This window comes from Leguminivora glycinivorella, unplaced genomic scaffold, assembly GCF_023078275.1.
Source record: "Leguminivora glycinivorella isolate SPB_JAAS2020 unplaced genomic scaffold, LegGlyc_1.1 Scaffold1, whole genome shotgun sequence".
NCBI classification, from domain to species: domain Eukaryota; kingdom Metazoa; phylum Arthropoda; class Insecta; order Lepidoptera; family Tortricidae; genus Leguminivora; species Leguminivora glycinivorella.
Genome location: NW_025952826.1, coordinates 86,159 through 99,351, shown reverse-complemented (window position 1 = coordinate 99,351; position 13,193 = coordinate 86,159).

Genomic DNA, 13,193 nt, shown 5'->3' with positions numbered 1-13,193 from the left:
GTAACTAAATGCTACATCTGTCAATCAACATAACAGGGATGACGACTACATAAGAAAATGCCATTCTGTTTAGTCCGTCAGTTAGATCGTCCAAAAATACTGAACACATATTTTTCGCTTTTTCTAATTAATGAAAAAATACAAAGATATAGAGCATCAAAGTTCCGGAGTAACATAGTTCGAATCCCGGTAAGGGCATTTATTTGTGTGATGAGCACAGATATTTGTTCCTGAGTCATGGATGTTTTCTACGTATATAAGTATTTATATATTATATATATCGTTGTCTGAGTACCCACAACACATTACAAGCCTTCTTGAGCTTACCGTGGGCCTCAGTCAATCTGTGTAAGAATGTTCTATAATATTTATTTATTATTTATGGTGAAAGTATATAAATTTTGAGTATATAAAAAAACTAATTGATCATAAATATGTTCATGTAAATAAAGATTTTGAAAAAAGTTATCATTACTGTCGCTTAATTTTTCCTTTTTTCAAAATATATATTTCTCCTAATTGGTAACCCTAGCCAGTTCCGAAGCTAAAATAAAAAAGAAACAGTAAATGTATCGGTATTGTTCATTTTTTCGTTAATTGCTCAGCAATTAGTTTCTTTCATTTTCCGAATGTTTTTTTTTTAGGATTCCGTACCTCGAAACGGAAAAACCCTTTTTAGGGAAGTGGAGGGTTAGAAAGAGACAAAGAGTAGTCTATGCTTCTCTCCATCCATTCAACTATCTCCAACTTAAAAAAATCCGTCAATTCGTCGCTCCGTTTTGCTGTGAAATACGGACAAACAAACAGACACACACACTTTCCTATCTATACAGGGTGGAAAAATCGAATGCCACATGGATGGCAACTACCTTAAATATTGTAAATAGGACATTTTGTATAAGGGAGACTTTACTTTTGTTTTTAAAAACAATAAATTCTGCATTTAAGGATTTATGAAAAATTGCTTGCCTCAGTCGGGATTCGAACCAGTCAAACGTGACAAAAAATAACGTGCCAAATGTTCATGGCCTTCCGTTATTCTGATTGTATTTGTTATTTAGAGAAAAATGAACCTTATCACTAACCCTTTCAATCTACATCATAAAATACGGCACGTTATTTTTTGTCACATTTGACCGGTTCGAGTCCCGACTGGGGCAAGCGATCTTTCATAAATCCTTAAATGCAGAATGTATTGTTTTTAAAAACAAAGGAAAGTCTCCCTTACACAAAATGTGCTATTTACAATATTCAAGGTAGTTGCCATCCATGTGGCATTCGATTTTTCCACCCTGTATATACATATTAGTATGGACAGATCTACTACCCCATAGAACTGTGAAATATTCAAATATTCTGTTTTATTTATAAGTTCATAGTTAAGTTTTTTTTTTGTAGTAAAATTGCATTCATATTTATTTTAATAATAAACTATTTAGCCACAAGTTGATATTTTTAAATATTATATGTATAGTTTGCAAGTTACTTGGTTTTACTGAAACCATGAAATATTGTGTTACATAGTAAAATAAATTTTCTAAGTGTACATGATCAAAAGACAGCCTGCCGTTTACAAATTTTCGACTCTCGCCAGGGAATCAAAACAGGGTACCTACTTCCGGTAACTCAGAATCTTGAAATTGCGAAAACTAATTTTTTTACATCGTGTAAGAAAAATATTTTTAATAATTTTAAACGTACAACTACTTTTGTGCGGAACCCTTGGTGCGCGAGTCCGACTGCACTTGGCCGGTTTTTTTTTAATTCATAATGATAGGCGTATTTAATTGTAGGCGTATCGTAGTTCGTAAATAAATGAGAAAGTCTTTCTTTGTACGTTTTTATGTTAATTAGGAAAAGATCTTTCGATGAAATTTTAATTGCTTTATTAATAGACATATATTTTTTGTCGTAATGTTTTTTTTTGTCAATTTTAAAGGTGAACGTGTAATCTATTTTAGAAATTCAACGAAATTGTAGGTAAAAAAAAATAATACCTCTCTGTAATATTGTCTTCGGTTACCGCTATAGTTTCTCATGAAATAAAACTATGGAAACGGATTATATCGCGTATAATTAATTAATTGAGTGGGATCCAGTAGTACTTACATCTGATAATGAAACAAGCACGACGAAGACTGTGAGGTATATCTGTTGTCAGCAGTTCTCGAAAAGTTTGTACAAAAATTAAGGAAAAAGTTAAATTTGTTTTTTTTTTAATTCCTTGTTTGTTATTGTTACCAAGATTTATTTCATGAATTGAGATTTTAGTAAGTTTTATTTGGTCTTTAAGGTTCTCTAGTAGATACTTTATTCTTATATTTTCTTAAATATAAGAATTATGTATCCTGTATATATCTTACGAAATACGACTTATATCACTAAATGTTGGTAACAAAATAGGATCAATTAAAATTTGCTGACGTGGCTATATACAAACTTTTTGAGAACTGCTGTTGTATGGTGTTGGAGATTCGCAGTTTGTTTTGTCAATTCCGTGTAGATTAATTAATTGATTGTTTTTAAAATAGTAATTGTAAATTTTTTGAATATTGTATATCTAGCTTTACTAACCGTTTGTGAACCAGCCTTTAAAGTATATATTATTTATGGTTCATTAATATTTCTTGTATGTCGGTAGCTTTTGCACATTGTATTTTTTCATCAGTCACCCGTTGACTACTAATGCTGAAAAGTGTTCGAAACGTCGGGATGAATTGTAAATTCATTATACGCGATATATTTAATCCGTTTCCATAGTTTTATTTCATAAATACCTCTCTGTGTCTGTAAAAATAAACCTTCGATATCAAAACTTCGGTGGATAGCCTGAAGCTTTATTTGTCAATCGTAATAACCGACCAATACTGAACCATAAAACTTTTTATTCTAAGTTCAAATTGCAGCAAAAAAATGCTACAATATGTAACAAATCTAAAAATTCTTTAATTTTTTGACAAGCAAGAACGTCTGCAATTAAGGCGACTTAAAAAAAAAACTTTATTTTGGAATTGGCGTCAGTTACAAGTTTACAACCGTCTGTTTACCTCATTTACGACAAATACCGAACTGTTACTCTGTAAGAGAGAGAGAGAGATATGAGAGTGAAAGGTTTTAGCATGGAAATGACGGCTGATAGAGAGGAATAGAGGAGGAAGATCTGCTGCGGCGACCCCAAATGATGGGAAGAGGGCAAGAATGATGATGATGTTACTCTGTACCTGGCCATTCGACTGACTGTACTGAATGCGGTTCAAATACTGAACAGGATTAAAGACATAAATAACGAGCGTGGTTCATTGCAGCCGAGTCCCAAATGGGGGGAGGGATGAAGGGGGGCGGGAGATATCGTTCAGAAACGTATGTATATAACGTGTGCTATATCTCGATACCAATTATTTAGTAGCTCGCAGTCTCTATTCGATACATATGCTTTAAGATGCTAGTGACGCCATATATAATTATTATGCGGTTTCTGTATAGCCTTCAATAACCTAACCTCAAAATTAAAATTTTGAAAAAACCCCCGACATAGTGGACCGATTTTCATGAAACATGGCTAAGAACACTCCCGACTAACTCAGCTTTCAAAGAAAAAAAACAAAATCTAAATCGGTTCATCCGTTTGGGAGCTACGATGCCACAGACAGACACACACACAGACAGACAGACAAACAGATAGACATACAGATAAACAGACAGACACGCCAAACGTATAACACCCCGTCGTTTTTGCGTCGGGGGTTAAAAAAGGAGTGTAACAGATGTCTAAAGGTTCAGCACAGTGACACCTCTGGAGTCGCAAGCTTCCATATGGTACGGTGACAGCTTACCATCGGGCGGACCGCAAGCTTGTTTGCCACCATGTGTTAAAAAGTGTTCTCTCACACCATTAATGCTTTATTGAGGCACTTCTATCCCCTATTCCCTATAGGCTAAATTCGATTTGCTTGTAAACCACCTCATGGAAGGCTTTGTGTACAGAAATGTTTTATTCATGGAGAAGTCGGCAGAGGAGTAAACACACAGATTACTAGGTATCACTGAGAAAATGTCCTTGTTTGTTACCTAAAATAATTCGTCGCAAATTATTATAGTAGGTAAGCATGTTTTGAAAGTATATTCGTTTTAGTGTTGCCTTTATGTGCCTTTATGTGTTGCCTTTGTTTTCGATTCCTCTTACGATTATATGAACTAAAAAAAATATCACAATATTTAAATAAATTATTTAATTTTTTTTTTTTTTTTTTATTTGACAAAGATTGAGATGGGTATGTTAAGGTGGTTTGAGCATGTAGAGAGGATGGATGAGAGGAGATTAACGAAGAAAGTATACGAAAAAAGAGTGGAAGGGTCAGTTGGAAGTGGAATACCTAGGCGAAGTTTTCTTGATCAAATCGGGGAAATATTGCAAAAAGGCCAGGTCAGAAGTACTCGAAACCGACGAGCGTGTATGAGAAACGTTATGAAAGTGTGTGAAGCGAAAGTGGTTTGTCAGGATCGTAGTAAATGGAAATCCGTGATCTCTGCTTACCCCTCTGGGAAACAGGCGTGATTGTATGTATGTTTGTATGTAAATTATTTAATTAAGTACTAACCAACATGTCCTGTCTTATTACTACAATTTTTTAGGATAAATATGTTCTGACCTGTTCGGCAGAGCCGGGAGTGTTAACTCTTTAGTGCAGCGGCTTGAAATTTGACGCTTTTCGGCTGGAGAACTGGAAATGTCATTTAAGTATTCGGAAATGTCAAAAACTAAGACTATTGTATGCGTTAACCTTTTACCGCATGTGATGTATGCAATATTTGTTCAAATTTGAACTGTAACAGCTGTCAGTAGAGTAGAATTTATAACGGCCAAATATGGAACATATGCGGTAAAGGGTTAACAGCTGACCTACTAAGAGGCTACTAAGAGGTTTTTATACTGGTTAAAAATCGACAAATTAAATGAAAGTACAAGCGGAACAAACGCCGGCCCACTTTAGGAGTGAAATCGATGCTGACATTTTAACGCCAAGGTCGGAGACAAACTGCATACAACGTGTCTCAACCTGTGAATATACATACATACAATCACGCCTGTATCCCATAAAGGGGTGGGCAGAACACATGAAACTACTAAAGATTCAGTGCCACTCTTGGCAAATAAGGGGTTGAAACTTGAAAGAAAACGAAACTGTGACATTGCAGTGACAGGTTGCCAGCCTCTCGCCTAAGCCACAATTTAACCCATATCCCATAGTCGCCTTCTACGACACCCACGGGAAGAAAGGGGGTGGTGAAATTCTTAACCCGTCACCACACAGGCATAATAAATAAATAAATATAATAAATAAATAAATATTGGGGACACCTTACACAGATCGACTTAGCCCCAAACTAAGCGAAGCTTGTACTATGGGTGCTAAGCGACGATATACATACTTAAATAGATAAATACACTATACTTATTATATATAGAAAACTTCCATGACTCAGGAACAAATATCTGTGTTCATCACACAAATAAATGCCCTTACCGGGACCGCAGCGTAGCAGGCAGGGTCACAACCGACTGAGCCAGGCAGGCAGATCCGGTCCGGTGGATCCGGGTCGAATATTTATAATATATATATATATCAGTAATGTCAAGGGTAAAGCGTGTTTTAGACGTATCGCTTATAAATGACTAGTTTGGTATGAAGTGACAATATTTACCCGATCGTGTCACAAAATACATCGATTGTGGACTGGATGTGGATGTATTTGTGTTTTATTGAGAAACTTATTTTCGGAAATAATAGCCTTATATTTTGTTCTTAGAATGAAAGTAATAACTTACGCATACACCTAAATTAACTAAGTACTTGGAAAGTTTTATTTTAGCCTTATAGCGCTACTAGCTTTTTCCCGCGGCTTCACTCGCGTTAAATTCGAAAATGCTCCGTACAAACTTACCACCCCCCCCCCTCCCTTTAGGAAGTGGGGGCTTAGAAAGAGACTAAAAGTAGCCTATCTCCAATACTTCAACTATCTCCACTTGAAAAATCACGTAAATACGTCGCTCCGTTTTGCCGTGAAACGGACAAAGAAACAGACACACACACTTTCCCATTTATAATATTGGATACGATTGTTTACCGTACATGACAAAATTTTTCAAAATATTTATTCGAGAAATAATTTAAACAACAGGTCTTGCTTATCGTATAAAGCTTGGATTAAAAACAGATTTCTCAAATAATTCTTAATAATAATAATGTTACGCGTTTTTATGAATAAAACGATAAAACGTTGATAATAAAGTTAAATTTACGTTTCAATATTACATCAATGGATGTCTTCATTGATATCGTAAGTAAGTATGTATTTACTTAAAACTTTGCTTGGTTTGAAACTAGATTGATATATGTAGGATGTGTCCTTATTTATTTATTTATTTATTAGTACGTCACAGTAACTGAAAATAATAGCATCAAAATTGACTAAGATTTTTTCTTCTATCTTGAATCTCTTAGCGACGATCATTAAGTAACATTCAATAAAAATCTGAAAACATTTGAAATCTTCAATCAGTATTCAGTTTCCATTTCTTTTCGTTCATTTTTACTGTAGAATTATTTCTTGGTTGGAATACTTTCTTAATGATTAAGATTATCTGGAGAAATCAGATACTCCGCTGGGATCTTGAGTTCGGATCCTACCCGACTGCGCCAATTAATCTAAAGTTAATCTTATATTGAATTAGTAACGTCATTAGTTAGGTCTGATAATGTTACCTATTGAATATGAGTTTTGTGTTACATTGTAATTGATAAGTAGAAAGGTTATAAGTTACGTCTTAATTTATATTTTGAGAGGTAAAACTGTAGGACATATTAAGGTCTAGTAGTAAATGAATATTTTTTACAGGTACAATGCAGTTTTTATATTCAATGCCGTCATTCACACATTAAACATTCAGACTTTTATAAATATTACTGTTAAATTGTAGTATAAACAATTCATTTTCATCGCAAGAATTCTTTGTGAAACACATTTCATAATCATACTTAAATCACCTATGTTTTTGTAACACATCCAAAACTTTTAATCAACTTTTTCATGCTTGTGGTCCCTATGAATCTCATGATTATTTACACCTAAATACATTATAATAAAATAACGCTACCTATGAATAAAAATACATCCTTGATAAAGACACCATAACAAATAACTTTCCCCAGGACATCCTTTTCCTTGCATCCATTTGAAATCTCCGTACCGTTAAATTAATTTTGTCGAAAAACTCCGAATTCACAACCATACCCTCTTCCTTCACAGTTGGATACGCTGTAATGTAATAAATCTTTTGTGCTACAGAACACTTACTTAACAGTCAAAGTCAGACTTTAGTGGTTAAAACATAAGGTGGAGAATACGAGAGATAAAGTGAACAAAAAGGCGGGTGTGTTAAAATTTTTCTCGCGGCTTCTTAGTGTGTAATTTTTCACGTTTTTTTTTTCGTAGGTCGGAGGCTATTCTGATTGTAATAACAAAGGAAAAGGCACTTTTAACATTACGACGTTATACTTATATTGATCGCGATATAGTTTGTAAAGATTTTTTTGTTTTTTCGGCTAAGCTCCCGATATTTCGACGCAGTTTCATTGCGAGGGTTTACTGGTAAACCCGGTTCACTATTATCTGGCAGAAACTTTTTACGCATATATTTGATTCGTATAATAGTTCTTGGCAGAAGTCAAGTTTGGCAGAAACACCTTACGCAGAATATGCTTTAGCACAAATCATTTCGCAGATTTTTGTAATACCGAATCGTCTGTTGTCATAATGTTGATGAGCATAATAGTCTTCTAGTCGAACAATACTTTTGCAGAAAATATTTGTGCATAATATTTAGGCGGCATAAAGTTGTAATTTGCTATTCGATAGCGAGTTGGATGTGTTGGGGATGCAAGATACCTAACACTCCTCCTCGCTTCGCTCGTCGTCGTACCTAACGGTGACTCTGAGGCAGTTTTTCTTTTCCGATGGCGAGTAATAATTCTGCTAATGTAATATTATGCTATAAGATTATTATGGTACATACAATTATGCTAAACCAAAGTGGACCAAAGTAATGTTCTGTAAAACAATATTCTGCCAAATGTATCTTATGCGTGGTAGTAATAATGCCAACTAAGTTTTCTGCAAAAATTACCATTCGACCGAAAGTGTTTCTGCGAAGCATGTTATGCGAAGTGTATTTCGGACTAAAATTCTTCTGCCAGATGAGGGTAATAATTAAGGTAATAATTTGTCCTTGAAATAACAACATTGTGAAAATTGCACATAGTTCGAATTTCAAAAATCAGTTTGCTCAACTTATCGGGTTTTACCAGTAAACCTTCGATTTGCATCAAAGTCATGAAGATCTATGTATACTATTTTGACAGACAGCGCGCGCGATTTGTACCGTACCGTAACCGTAAATTATTATTCATAACTGTTTTTTATTGCCAGATTATGTTTATAAAACATCAAGATTAAATATAAATTCGCAGTATCACAGAAATCCGAATTCCATAACTAATTTATTTCACGATTTAAGCACTGATCTAAAAATATTTTTTCGGTAACCCTTCAAATCCAATACATAGATTTTTACAGTGGGCTAAATTTCACACTGTTATCATGAGAGTACAAATTACAAAGTTAGGTTGTCGGTAGGTCGTTTCATTCGCAAGAAGCGCGACGTTTGCTTCTTTATTCCTAATGCGAACTACTAAGGAGTCTAAGAGACCCTTCTGTATTCCCGGTTGAATCTGGGTGTTTTCAAGTCAAGAGTGAATTGCTATTACTGAATCAGTGAGCTACAACTTCGGCGTTTTCGTCACTTTCCATCAGGTACAACTAAGGTCAATCACTGGTCAGCTTATAATAATAAAAAAAGTTATATTTCTAATAATTTAAACGGGGATACTCTTCGAAAAAAAAACCTCGAAAATGGATCGAAACATGTCGAACATTATTTCGACTTGATTAAAAACGTGAGTAACCCGATTAATATATTGTAAATATGTTTAAGTCTCACGGGTGTTTTATAGTTAAAATAAAAAAAAGTTTTTTTTTTTCTAAAACATCGCCTGTAGCACAGTCCACATTTCTTTATCAGTCGCCCTTCGCGATACTATCGCTGAGAGCCTCTCGTCAAGCACACTGAAGCTATCCGCGACTATGTTAGCTGACATGGCTTAAATATTATCTCTTCAATAGCGACTCGCCGATGAGATACTGTTGTGCTAGACATACAGGTTGTTGAAAATGTCAAAATATTCTAAGAAAATACTAAGGTTGGACGGCAAGACCTCCGCTCCGGAATGAAATTTTGCAATTCTTTTTCATGGCCCCACGGTGGGCGCCAAAAGTTTGATAATTATTTTATGTCCAGATACGTATTCTAAATACTGTCTAGAATACGTATTTTGGTCGCTAATGTTAGCAATAAATAAAGGGGTTCACAAAATTTACTTCACATATATTTTGTTCCTGAGTCATGTATGTTTCCTATGTAAATATGTATATATAATATATATGTATATCGTTGTCTAAATACCCACAACACATTCCATTTTGAGCTTACCGCTGGACTCATTCAATCTGCATAATAATCTCCCATAAAAATATCTATTGCTTATTATAACACCAAAAAAATGACACGTCCCACGTTGGGTGCCAGAAACCCTATTTATATTAATTAAAAAGTCCAAAAAAATATTCCATTTTACGATCTATCCAAATAGATAACTTAATATCCATATCCAAGGAGCGACCCTAACTGCGTTTTCACATTATCCGATCCGATATCGGATGTCGCAAGGATTTTAAAGGCAAACATCAAATAATTATGGCGACTTCAATGCATGGGATATCGGTTTTATATCCGATATTGGATTGGATAATGTGAAAACGTACTTAAGGTAAATAAACCTCTAAAAATGAAGGTAAGCATTTAATAGCTGTCCGGAGCCTATAAGGTTTTGCCATTCATCGTCGGTTTTTTGACCTTCATTTTAGTTTTATCCTTAGTATTTTTTACAATATTTGGTCAGTTTAAATGTACTGTATGCCTATCAAAACAGTATCTCATCCGCAAGTCACTATATATTTTTTTATAAATGCGCTTACTCTTGGCCACAGACTAGCCAAGGGCAACGACGTGGCCTACGATGGAGTGAGCTCACCCAGAAGATGCCTATTCACTCTTGATTTGAAAGTTGCCTGGTTATATGAGCTCGGAAATATAGCCGCCGGCAAGGAATTCCACTCCTTGGCGGTGCGCATAAGAAAATAAGAAGCAAAGCGATTCGTGCGAATTCGCGGAATATCCAACAAGTAACGATGGTAACCGGCCGTGCGTCCAGCTTTCCTACCGTTACATTTATACAGCTTCCCACAAAGCCCATTGTCTCCCATTGTACTGCCAACGGATTAAATATAGATGCGGACAACGTGGCAAAATTATGTACACACGACTTTACCGCTTACACGTTAAGATTGTGAATGCATATTTTTGGCAGTTTGTCCGCATCCATATTTAATAGCTTGACTGCGCTGCACTCGCGGACCTTAATGCTGCAGTCTATCAACGTTGCTAACAATGATTTATACGTAATTAAGTCTGTAGGTAAACTATTGAGTGAATAGTTTTTATACCACGTTTTTGATAAATAAGAATACGATCAGCCGGCTGGTAAGCACCGTGGTAGTAACAGTGACAGTTTAGTTAATCGTAATTACGGTTTTGGCACCCAACGTGGGATAGTGGTATTTTTATTGAGTTCCACACTGAAGGTCTGAGCTCTGGTCCAATAAATATTATATTGGACATTCTTACACAAATCGACCGAGTTCAATAGTAAGCTCACAGTCGATTGTGTTGTGGGTACTTCTAGATTATTACGATATATCCATACTAATATTATAAATTGGAAAGTGTGTGTGTCTGTTTGTTTGTCCGTCTTTCACGGCAAAACGAAGCGACGAATTGACGTGATTTTTTAAGTGGAGATACTTGAAGGGATGGAGAGTGACATAGGCTTCTCTTTGGCCCTTTCTAACGCGAGCGAAGCCGCGAGCAAAAGCTAGTATTTTATAAAAATACTTAATATATATAGGAAACATCGCACCAGGCTAGACCGGCCGTCGTAGTTTTTGAATTGATTTTCATTTAAAGATTATGGAGTTTCTAGAATTAATTCAGTAGAAATACGTAAAAATACTTTTTTCGACATAAAATAACTTTCGATTTTTTGGCGCCCAACGTGGGGCAATATAAAAAATTGCAAAATTGCATCCCGGAGCGGAAGTTTTGCCATCCAACAGTTTTTAGACGTAATCGCTTTTGATCAGCCGGCCTAGCCAAAACGACAATCACTGATGCTAGACGCCAATCAAAACGCAGTCTGGCTCTATCAAGCCACGAAAACGATATTATCGTTATCGTGTATGCATTTGGCTACGTACCCAGTAGCAGAATTTCAATTGTGAATTCGAAAGGCAATCGAACCGAGTCAGCCGTGCATCCGTTCGTGGAACGGCTCGGTGAAATGTCACAACAAAAATGGCCGAATCGCTTTTTCCTGTTTCATTTGAAGTGGAAAGAAAAACGTTCCGGATATTTATGGGCGGCAGGATTCATAAATTGAGAATTTTTTTAATGGATTTTGCATTTGAATTTTAAATATAAGTCCGTGCTAAATTTTTTTTTTGCTTTTTATGCCTTACCGTCAGTCTTGTCTAGTGTACTGCCTTTAAACCCATTTTAGCCAGTTCGATGTCAAAATAATAACAAAACTTGTCACTTTCGTTAACATTTTCCTTTAACTTTAACAGGTATTTTATTGTTTTAAATACGATGACTGGCCTGGCCTAGCGAGACCCTGCCTGCTAAGCCACGGTCCCGGGTTCGAATCCCGGTAAGGTCATTTATTTGTGTGATGAGCACAAAATATGTGTTCCAGAATCATGGATGTTTTCTATGTATATAAGTTTTTGTATATTGTAGGTACCTATATGTCATTGACTGAGTGCCCACAGCACATGAATTTTTGAGCTTACAGGGGACAGTCAATGTGTGTAAGAATGTCCTATAATATATTTTTAAATTTTGATGCCACTGTGATAAAATTAAGTTCGGAACTCCTGGTTATTTATATAGTGTCCAATCAATACGTATTATTCTTCTTTTCAAGATAGCGGTACTGATATTGCTGACATCAAATAAAAAATACTTATCGAAAACGTTCCACGAAAACAAAATCTCCTTCAATATAAATGAATATCGACATTTTTTACCCTCAGATGTGAAAATAGATTACTTTGAATCATAAAAATAGAAATTGTAGGAAATTGCCTTTAATTATTACATAAGATACGCTGAAAGCTTTCTAATAATTTATCGTTCAGTGCTGGAAGGTATGAAATAAAAGGAAAAATATATTTTTATTAATTATTTCTTTCTTATCCATCTAGTACCGTCTCTATCGGATATATCTGAGAAGCCAAGGTGCTCACAAATTTCTGAACATGCCTATAGAGGCAACACAGACACACGCACCACTGAAATGATCCACTTTGCGTAGGCGCACTAGTGCGTGCAAAAAACACCATCTGTACTGAAATAGTACATTACGATACAAGTGTGTAAAAAATGCGAAAAGGAAGTTCGAAACGAGTGGCGATAAATTAAAACACGACCGAAGGGAGTGTTTTAAATCGACACGAGTTTTTCGTATATATCGTACGACGTTTTTCAGTACAAATGAGTCTCCGAAGTTTCGACCTGGCATATAATGAACCACTTCTCGCACTGGTGCGTAAAAAAAACACCATCTATACTAAAAATTATAATATCTAAGACACATGCAATGCAATGAAGAAATCCAGCTATTCCGTTAGTAAATTAATTTATCCGCTAGTTATAAAAATATGCAGTCTTAAATTGAATAGAAATGCTCTTAAACCGTGAACTGCTTTTTAAAGAAAAATACAAGTTCGACATAAATTTCCAAAGGAAAAACTTCTACCAAGTTGAACTTACAGTTCTGGAAAAATTTCTCTTACAAATATTTCATGGAGTCGAAAGAACTTATGAATTTGTTTAACAGCAAATGAAAGTTTGCTTTTTCTGAAAGAGCTAGCTGCATACTCTTAGTTTACGGCTTGAG